Consider the following 13,814-nt stretch of genomic DNA (forward strand, 5'->3'; position numbering starts at 1 on the left):
CACAGGCTCTAGGGCATGCGGGCTTCAGTAGTTGTGGCACAGGGGCTTAGTTGCTCCATGGCATGTGGGATCTTCCCGGATCAGGCTCGAACCTGTGTCTTCTGCATCGGCAGGTAGATTCTTTACCACTGAGCCACCAGGGAAACCCCTAAGGTGGTCTTATTTTTCACTTTCCTTATTTTGTTTGATGACAGAGGATGAGATGGTTGGATGGTATCACCGACTCAATGGACATGAGTTTGGGTAAACTCTGGGAGTTGGTGATGGACAGGGAGGCCTGGCGTGCTGCGGTTCTTGGGTTCACAAAGAGTTAGAGACGACTGAGAGACTGAACTGAACTGAACTGATTTTGTTTGGGATGACGTTTTATTCTTGCTCATTGAAAATGTATACCCAGAATACATAAGAGTAAAAGAATATAAGTCTCATTTGTCAGCACTGAAAACCTGGCACAGTGATAAAATCAGCCTCTGATGTGAGGTGTGAGTTGGGGGGGCATGCCATGCCTAGTCCAGAAGAAGCCCTAAGGCAGGGTTTCTCACCCTTGGCATTACTGACGTCTTGGGCCAGATGATCAGATAGTAGTATGTGGTGGGGCTGTCTCGTGTATGGTGGGGACAGCATCCCTGACCTCTTCATGCTCAATGCCAATAGCCCCAACCCCCAAGGTGTGACAACCAAAAATGTGTTCAGACTTGCACAAGTCCCCAGGCAAAGGGGGCAGGCAGGCAAAATCAGCCCCATGGTGAACAGTGCCTGTCGCGTCAGCCCACGCTGGCTCCCGTGTGAGGAAGGGCGAGCCTGTTACAATCCTCCACATCACTTTCCCAGCTGCTGGAAAGCTTATAAACATTTTTAAAATGAACGAACGGGGGAATCTTTTTTTTTTTGACAAAGATTTGAGTTTTACCTGCTGCCTGACTTCAAAGCACTGTTTGAATGTATAACTTGCCATAAAATAGAATCATTAGGTATGGCTTTATGCCATAAAACTCTTGGGGAAGCTAATAAAAATGTTCCTTATTTGAGCAGCCCAAGTGTCTTTTGATGAATTAGATATGAAGCAGTGCATCGTGAATCAGGGCAGGGGCTTGGTGTGCGCCTGTCTCTGGGAGGACCGTCTCCAGGGTGACTCTCTGGGTGGGGGGCAGGGCTGGGGGGCAGGTGGAAACCCGGGTCTTCTGACTGTTCCCTCGTGTGGATCTGTGTCTTTAACATTCTGCTGGCCCCTTTGGGGTCACTGTGAATGCCGGGCCAGTGGGCGGCAGATGGCCTTTGATAGTCTGGTTTTCTGAAAGTCTTGGTGAGTCTGACAGGAGCAGAATCTATCCCTATCATTTTCTCCTAACGTCGAGCTCAGGGCAGAAGAGCACGGTGTCAAATGAGTGAGATTAATAAGCACATTTCATGGTGGGGCTGCACCAGGCATCATCGTAAAAGGTGAGCAGGCCAGGAGGCTCCAGAGGGTCAGCTCGGCAATTACCCAGCCTCCACACGCCAAGACTGAGTGTCCGAGCTCCTCCAAAAGCCCTTCTGGGGAGAGATGCAGGAGTCCTGTCTTTGTGCTGACCGCTAGACAAGCATCTGCTTCCTCAGAGGTCTGACCCTGAGTTCAAGGGGGATGGGGAAGGACACCCCCCTTCCCTTTATCCAGCGTTTAGTGGGAGGTTGACATCCAAACCGAAGTGCCAGGCTTTTGGCGGTGGCCGGGCTGCAGAGATGCTGAGACAGAAGTGCGGCGGCCGAAGGAGGCTCTGCTGCGGACTACGGCTGGGGCCTCTCCAGCATGTGCAGGAGGCCTAATCCCTCTGTGCGCTCAGAGCATGCTAAGTACCGTGACACACAGACCCGAGAGTGGACGCCAGATGGACCGCTGACTCTCAGTGGCACAACCATTTTAAAATGAGCAGAGGCCCTGGTGCTGCTTGAAGTAAAAGATGCCAAGTGTTTGTTTATAAAAATTGAATTTGACAACTTCTCTGCCGGTCAGGGGATGGTTCCTCAGGTAGGGGCTGGGCATCACTTGCTAAACTTCTCAGTTTACCGTCCCTGTTTCTGCAGCTGCCTCTGAAATAGCCTCCCCTTCCTGCCCGGCAGCCACAGGCTCAGAGTCTAGAACGTTCGGCCAAGGCCCAGGTCTGTCCTCTGGCCCCTCCGTGCCCAGCTTCTGCTCTTTCCTGGCTGCCTTCATTCTCCCTGACTGCAGCGTTTAGAACTGCCAGGTGTGGGGGCTCAGCCAAACTGAGTCTTGGCCTCCGAGAGACTTAGAGATTTTTTTTGTCTTTTTCTTCACTGTGCTCTAAGAGCTCCTTCCTTCCCTTCCTGAGAAACCCCGTGTGCAAATGGGAGTCTTTGTGGCATGGTGACCCAGATGTGACAGTTTATCACCTAGTTCAAGGACTGTTCCCAGACGCCCAGGTGGGGGTGGTTCTTGCTCAGTCCTCTGGAGAACCCCACACCCCGGCTTCCTGCTGCAGTAGGTCTGGGGTGGGGCTGGAGCTTGCATTCTAACCGATTGCCCACTGATGTTGATGCTGCTGGTTCAGGGGCCACACTTTGAGAACTGCTGGTCTAAGTTAAGTCATTCTTAAATAATATGTACCTGTGGACCCCACAAGTCTAACTCAGGAAGGGCTGTACTAGCTTTTCCTGTTAATTTTTGACGTGTCCTGATTTAGAGTTTAGAAAGTCTCAGGGGAGACTTTCTGTGTATGTGTTTGTGGGTTTTTTTAAAATACAAATGAGATGGTACCATTTATACTCTCATAACTTAAAAAATTTATTGTGGGCTTAGCTCAGTATCAGTCTATATAGATGTATCCCCTCCTCTTAATAATGCATATTTATTGTTTGGCTGTTTCCTAGGTGGTGCAAGCAGTAAAGAAGCTGCCTGCCAATATACAGGAGACATAAGAGGAGTGGGTTCAATCCCTGGGTTGGGAGGATTCTCCTGGAGAAGGGCATGGCGACCCACTCCAGTTTTCTTACCTGGAGAATCTCCTGGACAGAAGAGCCTGGCAGGCTACAGTCCATGGTGTCGCAAAGAGTCGGACAGGATTGAAGTGACTTAGCACACATGCACACCAAAATTTGGCTAATAATTCAATATTGAAGAATATTGAATTTGTTCCCATTTTTGTTTTTAATGCAATAAACAACACCCTTGTGTCTGTATTTTGGCATGGTCATCCTGTTAGTGCCATAGAGTAATTTCATAGGTTGAAATTACTGGGTCAGAGTGTTCACATTTTAAACTTGATAAGTATTGCCTATTGTCTTCAAAAAATGTTGTTACATTTTGTGTTTCTGTTCTCACTCAAGCAAGTGTTGAGTAAAGTGAAATTTGGGGGCTGGGGGGTGAATTGATCAAGTCCCCCTCCTTCCAGACTCTGTGTCCAGTTTCCCATCACCAGTAAGTCCAGGCAGTCCTCCAGGGGTGAGGGCCTGGGCAGTAAGCAATAAGTGGTAGCCATGGATCTTCTCTCTAAGAGCATCCTCCTCTCAGACAACCAGAGAGAGGACAGATACCCAAATCCCTTAACTTGACACACGTGTCTTCCAGTCTCTTCTACTCTATTCTCCTCCAACCTCATCAAACCTCTAGTTTCTCACATTTGGAATAAGGGGCTTCCCTGGTGGCTGAGACGGTAAAGTGTCTGCCTGCAATGAGGGAGACCTGGGTTCGATTCCTGGGTCGGGAAGATCCCCTGGAGAGGGAAATGGCAACCCACTCCAGCACTCTTGCCTGGAAAAATCCCATGGATGGAGGAGCCTAATAGGCTACAGTCTGTGGGGTCACAAAGAGTTGGACACGACTGAGCGACTTCACTTTGTACCATCAAGCCCTTGAACCCACTTGGCCCATATTTTCAAAATTCCTGTGTTCCCACCTTTTTGGATAAAAATTTTCTCATCCTTCAGAACCCAGTTTGAAAACTCCTTGGTGAGGCTTTTCCTGATGTTATGTGTTTATTGCTTCTCACATTGGCTTCACAGCTGTTTATTGACCCCCTACTATTGTGCAGAAACCCCGGGAATTCCAGTATCCTGGGAGGGGTTCCATCATGTGAAAGGGGAAAGGTGAGAGATGAGGTAGTGGGGGTGGATAAGGTCATGTCACACCAGAGGATTATAAGCTACACAAAGGCATTGGTCATTATTCTGAGGGTGTTAGGAGTCATTAAAGGACTTTAAGAAAAAGGTTCTTACATTTGTGTTTTTAAAAGTTTCCTTGATGTGTATAGAAGGAGAAGTAATTGGAGGGCATAGATATTGAGTCAGGGGGCTCAGTTTGTAGGGTCTGTGTTGATGTAGGGTGTGAGGATAGAAACCTAACCCACTAACAATGGAGGGAAGTGGGAGCATGGGGCCTGGGGACCCAAATGCACATTCTTTCACAGAAAAAAACGTAGGCTGAATGTTGGGAGATAGGTGCAGAGGTGAAGAAAGGGAAGGACCAGAGCGACATTAAGGGTGTCTTGCTGAGCAGCTGGGGGGATGTTGATGCTCTCTGTTGAGATGGGGACATAGACAACCAGGAAGATTGAGGGTGGAGGGGAACCGTTGGTTCAGTTGTGGACACACTGAGCTTGGGTTGCTCATGTGATATCTGGGTAGGGATGTTGAGCAGCCTTAGGTCTGAAGTCCGGGGAGATGTCTGAGTGTTATCATCACATCGGAGACCCTGTAGCATCATGGAGATGGTCCTGTCACCTCAGACTCCTTGTCAGAGTCCACTGCAGCATCACCAATTAGGGGTGGGGAGAAGGAGGCACTCGGGGGGCTGGGGCTGAGCATCCAGAGAGGTGGATGGAAGATTAGTAAGAAACGGGGGGGAAATGAGTATTTATAGAAGGGGTGGTCGTCATTATTAGTCAAAGCTCTGTAAGGGGTAAATAAAATGAGGCTGAACTGTTCCTGGGAGAAGGCAATGGCACCCCACTCCAGTACTCTTGCCTGGAAAATCCCATGGACGGAGGAGCCTGGTAGGCTGCAGTCCATGGGGTCGCTAAGAATCAGACCGTACTGAGCGACTTCACTTTCACTTTTCACTTTCATGCATTGGAGAAGGAAATGGCAACCCACTCCAGCGTTCTTGTCTGGAGAATCCCAGGGACGGGGGAGCCTGGTGGGCTGCCGTCTCTGGGGTTGCACAGAGTCGGACACGACTGAAGCGACTTAGCAGCAGTAGCAGAACTGTTTCTACTGGGCTCAGTTACTAGAAGGTGCTTGTGAAGTTGGTGGTGGCTCAGAAGACTGCCAGTGGGCTCGAAGTGGGAGGTGTGGGCACAGATGCCTTAAGGAAGGGAGGGTGGCGGCTAGAGGATGCCTTGGGATCAGGAGTCTTCTTGCCTTTGAGGGTGGGCAGGTGTTGAGTGAGTGTGGTCGGTGATAGCTGTCTGATGAAGCAAGGCCCCCGAGGAGCCGAGGACTTGGTGTCCAGAGACTGGTCAGAGAAAAGCCCAGGAAGTCGTGTGTTTTTAAAAGTAATGAATGTTTGGGCTGTGCTAGATCTTCTCTGTTGCCCGCCAGCTTGCTGTAGTTGCGGTGAGCCGGGGCTACTCTTCGCTGTGGTGTGTGGGCTTCTCGTTGCAGTGGCTTCTCTTGTTGGGGAGCGCAGACTCCAAAGCACAGGCTCAGTAGTTGTGGTGCCTAGGCTTAGTTGCCCCTTGGCTTGTGGGATCTTCCCAGACTAGAGATCGAACCTGTGTCTCCTGCGTTGGCAGGCAGATTCGTACTCAGTGGACCACCAAAGATGTCCCAGAAGGTTGTGTTTGTGTCATTCTTGGTCCCTCCCAGGGCTGTGTGCTGGGAAGCCAGCCTTGGTCGTGGCCTCTGACCAGCAAATGGGCCCCCGAGGGCCATGCATGGACCCATCCTCCCCTAGGTCTTTACTTCCCGTTTCTTCTGTGCTTCCTCTTCTCCCGCTTCCTTTCTCTCAACACTCCCATTTATTTCTGGGACTGATTAAACAGCAAAACATTTCTTATAAACTGCTGGACCTGTATAGTTTATATATTTGAGATTTCCTAAGTAATGGGAAATTATTCAAAGATTCTGATGCTAAACTGCCAAATGAGAGGGGCTCTGGGGTGCTAGGAGAGGTCAGCCCCCCTCCCCGGGGCTGTGGGCTGTTGTCGAGTACCATAGAGAAGGATGAGTTTAAATCTGCAAGTGAAGTTCAACCTACAAAAGTGGAGAAAGAAAAAAGTAATTGGCCAAGTGCTGAAGCCTAATTGAAGCACATTGGTATTTTTACATACAGCTCAAGAAGTTTTAAAAAGTCAGTGAAAGACATGCAAAGACGGTCATGATATCTAATTAAAAGCACATTGTAGATATCAGGTGGAAACCGGGGAACATAATCACACGTCCGGCCTAGCACAGCTGTAACGTGAGTCTCCAGAACGCTGATGCTTGCGGGGAGGCCCGAGCCAGGCAGGAGGACCACCCCACTCCTCGGGGCCAGAAGACAGGAGGGCTGCGCCCTCCTCCCCGCCCCGGAAGCTCTGGCTCCACGAAGCAGATGCAGAAGCAGGTGCGGCAGCCTCTTCCCACTGCCCCCAGCTCCTGCCCATGTGGCTTCGCTGCCCAGGGCCTGCTCCCAAGGGCAGACATGACCGCAGACCCGAGTCCCACCACACGCTGGTTCATTTTCAGAACCAGAGCTACTTTTCATAAAAGGCACCAGGTGTTCCTGCCTTTTGTTTTGTGGGAAAATAAAATGAAAAAGATTCACTGAAAACACAGAAAGTGACTTTATGGCCAGCCCTTGGGCCTTTGTTTCCTGTGGTCTGGATTAGCCAGCTTCGGTAACAGCATCATCCCTGCACCTTCCCGGGTGCCCTGCAGAGCCCTGGCCAGTGGACCTGCACCGGGTGGCCTGGCAGGGCCACTAACGTGCGCACATGCCTGGCTTCCAGGAGGGGCGTGCAAGGCAAGCATCGCTGTGGTCAGGATGACTCTCAGAGATCCTGGCTTGAATTGCCTCCTTCTAGGCTGCTCTCCCCCACCAAGTATGCATTTTGGTTTTGACCCAAAGACTTTATTCTCGCTAATGACTTGCTCCATAGTGGGATCAGTGGGAAAGGAGAGAGGACCTGGGGGGCACTGCAGCGTGCTGGCACTCCATCCTGCTCACTGCAACCTCCTATTTACCGTTTACAAAGCCTCCTGACAAAGAAACCTCACTGAGTGGATTAATGGGAAAGAAGAGGGACTTGCTTTAATCTTTCTTTCATTTTTTTTCAGTCAAACTTTTAATTTTGAGATAGTTAGATTCACATGCATTTGTAAGACATACTACTGGGAGAGCTTGTTTTTATTTCCCCCCAACGGTAACATCTTGGAAATTCTCGTAGAGCATCATAACCAGGATATGGACAGGGATATGGTCAAAATACAGAACATTTCACTTCTAAAATGTACTACCTGGGATTTTATTTTTCTTCGGGTGTGGTGAGGCCAACAGATCAGCAGAACACTGCCATTGGAAGGAGAGTTTATTCTCACAGTTTAAGAGAAGGGATCCATCCACTCCATGGAGGGCCACACGGGGAGGCACCAGGGGTTAGTCAGCAGGCAGAGGGAGGGAGGAGCGATTTCTGCGGGGAAGGCAAGGCAAGGCAGCATAAGCAGATTTAGGATTGTCTAGTTTAAATAATTTCAGCTTGCTCTGGGCTTTCAGGGTGGCCTTAGTTGTCAGATAGCTGGCCTTGGGGTGATTTAGGGCAGGGAGAGAGTGTTTCAGACTGAAGGAGCCTGAGAAAAGAGGGCAGGTGGGCATATGGCCTCAGGATTGGTTGGTTTGCATATCAAATTGTGTTCTGTCTCTAGGAATTAACTAACTCCTCTTTAACCACTGACAATCATTAATTTGTTCTTCATTTCTATAATTTTGTCTTTTCAGGAATGTTATATGAATGAAATAATATACCATGTAATATTTTGCAAGTTTTTTTGTTATGTTTTCAAAAACTCGGCATAACTCTCTGGAGATTTCATCTAGAAAATCTATTGCGTATGTCAATAGTTTGTTCCTTTTTATTGCTGCATAGATTTAATTGATACGACTGCAGCGCAAATTGTTTAACGATTTACCCATTGAAGGACATCGTGGTTGTTTATCCAATTTGGAGCTATCATGATTAAAGCTGCTATAAATGCTTTTCACAGGTTTCTGTGTTAATGTGCCCTTTCATTCCTCCGGGATAAATGCCTAGGAGTGTGCTTGCTGGTCGTGTGGTAGTTGGATATTCAGTTTTGTAAGAATATGCCAAACTGCTTTCCTGGGTGGCTGGTAACCTTTTACATTTCTACCAGTTTTGCCACTTCTTTTCCAGCGTCTTTTACTGTCAACATTTGTTGTTCTTGTTGTTGTTTTTAGCCATTCTGATAGGGTTGTGGTAATAACTCGTTTGGTTTTCATTTATGTTCATCTAGTGGCTAATGATGATCTTTTCCTGTGCTTATCTGCCATCTCTGTTTCTTCAGTGAAATGTTGCTTCATTTCTTACTCATTTTATAATTGGATTGTTTGGTTTTTTACTGTTGAGTTTTAAGAGTTCTTTGTATATTATAAATGTGAGTCTTGTTGTTTGGAAACACTTTCTTCTAGTTTTCACCTGTCTTTTTATCTTATCAGGATCTTATATAGAGCAAAAGCTTTAAATTTTGATGAAATCCAATTTATCAGTTTATCAATCATATTTTTGGTGTTAAGTCTTAGAACTCTTAGTCTAGCCCTGGATCCTGGAGATTTTCTCTTATATTTTTTCTACATATTTTACAGTTTTACATTTAACAAGTCTGTTTTAAATTTTGACTTAGTTTTTGTATAAGGTGTGGATTTAAGTCAGAGTTCTTATTTTCCTCAATGCATGAATAGCTGCTCCTGTACCATTTGTTCAAAGTTGAATTGCTTTTGAACCTTTATAAAACAAATCAGTCGGGCATATTTGTGTAACTCACCATTCAATTTTATTCTGTGTGTCTAGCCCTCTGCCAGTACCACTCAGTACTGATTGTTATAGCTTTATAGTAAGTTTTGAAATTGGGTAAAATGTTTTCTTCAACTTTATACTTCATTTAAGGTATTGTTTTTAACTATTCAAGTTCCTTTGTCTTTCCATATAAATTTTAGAATAATCTTATTGGAATTTAGATGGGAATTAATGTGTAAAAGGGGCTGTGGACCAACAGGGAGGTGGTTCCCTATATCAACAACAAGCAGTTCTCAGACACCACCTGTAGGTACCCTATAGTTGAACACTTCTGACACTGTCTACCTGGAAATAGCTTCAGAGTCCACAGGTTAAGAGCTCAATCCCGCAAGACTGCGCCATGCCCCACCCCAACTTTGGTGCTAATCTCCAGCCCAGATTATCACCTGTGTGTCTAACCAGTTGGCTGTAGTTCAGGGGTTCGAATGACCTCATTCCTTAGGTTCAATTACTTTGCTAAAGTGACTTACAGAACTCAGAGAAACATTTTACTTACTAGGTCATTGGTTTATTATGAGAGGCTATACCGCTGGAGCAGCCAGATGGAAGAGTTTATAGAGCAGGGTATATGGAAAGGGTGAGGACCTTCCATGCTGTTTTTCCTAGCATGCAACTCTCCCCAGATCTCCTATGTTCACCAACCTGGAAGCTCTCCAAACCTCATCCTTTTGGGTTTTTATGGATGCTTCTTTACATGGGTATGACTGATTAAATTAATGCCATTGGTAACTGATTCAACTTCTAGCCCCTCTCCCCTTCCTGGAGATCAAGGAATAGGACTAAAAGTTGCAGCCCTTTACTCACGGTTGGTTTCCCTGGCAACCGGTCCCCACCTTTAGGTGCTTTCCAAAAGTTACCACATGAACATTAACCCAGTTGTGAAAAGGGACTTGTTATGAATAACAAGACACATACTTCACTTTTATGGCTCTGAAGTGATTGCAGGAACTAAGGAGAAGAGACCAAATATTCTGACAAGGGACTTCCCTGGCAGTCCCTCAGTTGAGACTCCATACTTACATTGTAGGGGCCATGGATTTGCTCCCTGTTTGGGGAACTCAGATCCTGCATGTTGCATGGCATGGCCAAAATTTCTTTTTAAAATAAATGTTATGACAAAAGATGCTCCCATTGCCCTTATTATTCAGGAGATTCCAAAGTTTTGGGGAGCTGTGAGCCAGGAACTGTGGGTGAAAACCAAAGATGCATTTTTTATTATAAATCGCATTATCACAGCCTTAAATTTGTACATAAATTTGAGGAGATTTCACATCTTTATTATGTTATGTCTTATAACTCATGATCATAGTATGTGCCTCCATTTATTTATTATTTTTAAAATTACTTTCAGCAGCATTTTGTAGATTCAAGCAGATAAGCTTTGTATGTGTTTTAGTTGATTTAAGCCTAAGTGCTTTATTTATTTATTTTTTGAACAATTCTTAATGGAATTGTATTTTTAATTTTGATGTCCATGTGTTCATTGCTATTATATAGAAATATTTCAGTAAAATTGAGTTTTGTATGTTTGTTTTTGCTGAATTTTAAGACCTTGCTGAACTCACTTATTAGTGTATATTCCTTGGGATTTCTCTGTAGACTATCACATCATCCTTTTTTCCTTTCTAGCCGGTATGTCTTTTATTTCTCTTTCTTGCTTTATTGTAATGGCTAGAACTTCTAGCACTATTTTGAAAAGAGTGGTAAGAGTAGACATCTTTGCTTTATTCTTGATCATAGGGGGAAAGCATTCAGTCTTTCACCATTAAGTATGACATTAGCTGTGGGGTTTTGTTTTTTATAGATGCTCTTTATCAAGTTGAGAAAATTTCTTTCTTTTTCTGTTTTTCTAAGAATTTTTATTATGAATGGGTATTTTGTCAAATGCCTTTTTTGCATTGATTAATATATCATGTGATTTTTTTCCTTTAGCCTGTTAACATGGTGAATTACATTGATCTTTAAAGAATGAACCAGCCTTGCATCCCTTGAATAAGTCCCAATTAGTCACGGTGTATTGCTGAATTTTCTTTCCTAATATTTTGTTTAGGATTTTTGACTCTGTATTCATGAGGGATGTTTATCTGTAGTTTCCTTTTTGTACCATTTTTATCTGGTTTGGTAATACTGGATTCATAAAATGAATTGAAAAGTGTTCCCTCCTATTGCATTTTCTGGAAGAGATTATGTAGAGTTGGTGTTAATAAAATGCTGTTGTTACTGTTCAGTCACTCAGTTGTATCCACCCCTTTGCGACCCCAGGGACTGCAGCAAACCAGGCTTCCCTGTCCTTCACCATCAAGTTTGCTCAAACTCATGTCCACTGAGTCGATGATGCCATCCAGCCATCTCATCTTCTGTTGCCCCCTTTGCCTCCTGCTCTCAGTCTTTCCCAGCATCAGAGTCTTTTCCAATGAGTTGGGTCCTCACATCGTGGCTCAGCCTCTTCATTCCTTCTGCAGCTATTTCTCCGCTGTTCTCCGGTAGCATATTGGGCACCTACCAACCTGGGGGTTCATCTTTCAGTGTCATATCTTTTTGCCTTTTAATACTGTTAATGGGGTTCTCAAGGTAAGAATGCTGAAATGGATTGCTGTTCCCTTCTCCAGTGGACCACATTTTGTCAGAACTCTCCACCATGACCTTTCCATCTTGGGTGGCCCTACATGGCAGGGCTTATAGTTTCACTGAGTTACAGAAAGCTGTGATCCATGTGATCATTTTGGCTAGTTTTCTGTAATTGTGGTTTTCATTCTGCCTGCCCTCTGATGGATGAGGATAAGAGGCTTGGATAGGCTTTAAACATTAGGTCAAATTGTCTAGTGAGGTCTGGGCCTGGAAATTCATTTTTTGAAAGTTTTAAAATGATGAATTCTCTTTTCTTACTAGTTATAGGGCTATTCAAATAATGTATTTCATATTGGGTAAGTTGTGATAATTTGAGTTTTTCAAGGACTTGACCGATTTCATCCAAGTTACCAAATTTACGTGTGTAGAATTGTTCGTAGCATTCCTTTATTATCCTTTTGATGTCTGCAAAGTCTATAATAATACTCTGTGTTTCTGATATTAATAATTTGTCTTCTCTCTTTATCTGTCTTCCTAGATAGAAGTTTGTCAATTATATTAACATTTAAAGCAATTTTTCTTTATTTCATGGTATTTTCTATATTGTGTTTTCAAATTCATTGATTTCTGCCTTTATCTTTATTATTCCTTTCCTTCTGCTTGCTTTGAGTTTATTTTGCTCTTTTTCTCTATTCTTGAGGTAGGAGCTTAGATTATTGATTTAAGAGTCTTCTTCATTTCTAATATATGCATTTAGTGCTAAGAAATTTCCTTCTCAGCACTGCTTAAGCTGTATCCCACAAATTTTCATATGCTTTATTTTTGTTTTCATTCTCGCCAAAATATTTTTAAATTTCTCTCTAGAGTTCTTTGACCCATGGATTATTAGAATTGTGTTGTTTAGTTTCTAAGAATTTAGTCTTTCCGTAATCTTTCTGTTATTGATTTCTAGTTCGATTCCACTGTGATTGGTGAACACACTCTGAATGACTTCAGTTCTCTTCAATTTGTTGAGGTTTGTTTTATAGCCCATGAAATGGTCATTTTGGCATGCATTCATGGTTGCTTGAAAAGACTGTGTCGTCTTCTGTTACGGAGTGGAATTTTCTTTAAATATCAATTAGATCCTCTTGGTTGATAGTGCTGTTTGTGTTTCTCTGTATCCTTGCTGATTTTCCATCCAGGCATTTTATTAATTTTTGAGAAAGGAAAGTCTCAAACTGTAATTTTGGAATTGTCTTTTTTTCATTTCATTTGTATCAGTTTTTTTCTTCACATATTTTTCAGCATTGTTGTTTTTACACTTACCATTTAGGATTGCTATGTCTTTTTGGTATATTGGCCATTTTATCATTATATAATATCCCTTTCTGGTAATTTTCTTGGCTCTGAAGTCTGTTTTATTTGGTATCAGTATGGCTACTCCTGCTTCCTTTTTATTAAAGCTTTCATAATATATTTTTTTCCATACTTTTACTTTCAACTTGCCTATGGAGTTATGTTTGAAATAAGTTTCTTGTAGATGTCACATAATTTGATCAAAGGTTTAAATCTCCTTTGCCAATCTCTGTCTTTTAATTGGTATATTAAGACTGTTTGTATTTAGTGTAATTATTGATATGGTAAGGCTTAAAGCTGCCGTTTTATTTTTTATTTTCTAGAGGTTTTTCCCCTGTATTTTTCTCCTGACTTCCTGTGAGTTACTTGAACATTTTTTAGAATTTCATTTTTAGCTTAGCGAAGTGTTTTTGCATGTACCTCTCTGTATGGCGTTTTTAGAGGTTGCTCTAGGTCTTGCATTTTGTTTGTATCTATGTGTGTGCCTTGTAACAATCCCCTGGTGACATCATTTTACTGGTTTATATGAAGTGCGGAACCTTTACTCTCTTCTATATCCTTTTGTTGTTGTTATTGTTGTTCAGTCGCTAAGTCATTCATGTCAGACAATTTGTGACCCCATGAACCGCAGCACACCAGGCTTCCCTGTCCATCACCATCTTCCTGAATTTCCTCAGACTTATGTCTGTTGAGTCAGTGATGCCATCCAGCCGTCTCATCCTCTGTCTCCCGCTTCTCCTCTTGCTGTCAGCTTTTCCCAGCATCAGAGTCTTTTCCAGTGAGTCAGCTCTTCACATCAGGTGGCCAAAGTATTGGAGCTTCAGTTTCAGCGTCAGTCCTTCCAGTGAATATTGAGGGTTGATTTCCTTTAGGGTGGACTAGTTTGATCTCCTTACGATTTGAAAG

At 43.9% G+C, this 13,814-nt stretch overlaps 1 protein-coding gene across 12 annotated transcripts in view; it reads left to right on the forward strand.

Annotated features, from left to right (window-relative positions):
- The window catches only part of MVB12B (multivesicular body subunit 12B), a 194,289-nt gene that overhangs the window by 15,576 nt on the left and 164,899 nt on the right, over positions 1–13,814 (forward strand). The gene's annotated exons all lie outside the window — the stretch shown is intronic.

The sequence above is a fragment of the Bubalus kerabau genome, chromosome 11 (assembly GCF_029407905.1).
Source record: "Bubalus kerabau isolate K-KA32 ecotype Philippines breed swamp buffalo chromosome 11, PCC_UOA_SB_1v2, whole genome shotgun sequence".
Lineage (NCBI taxonomy): Eukaryota > Metazoa > Chordata > Mammalia > Artiodactyla > Bovidae > Bubalus > Bubalus kerabau.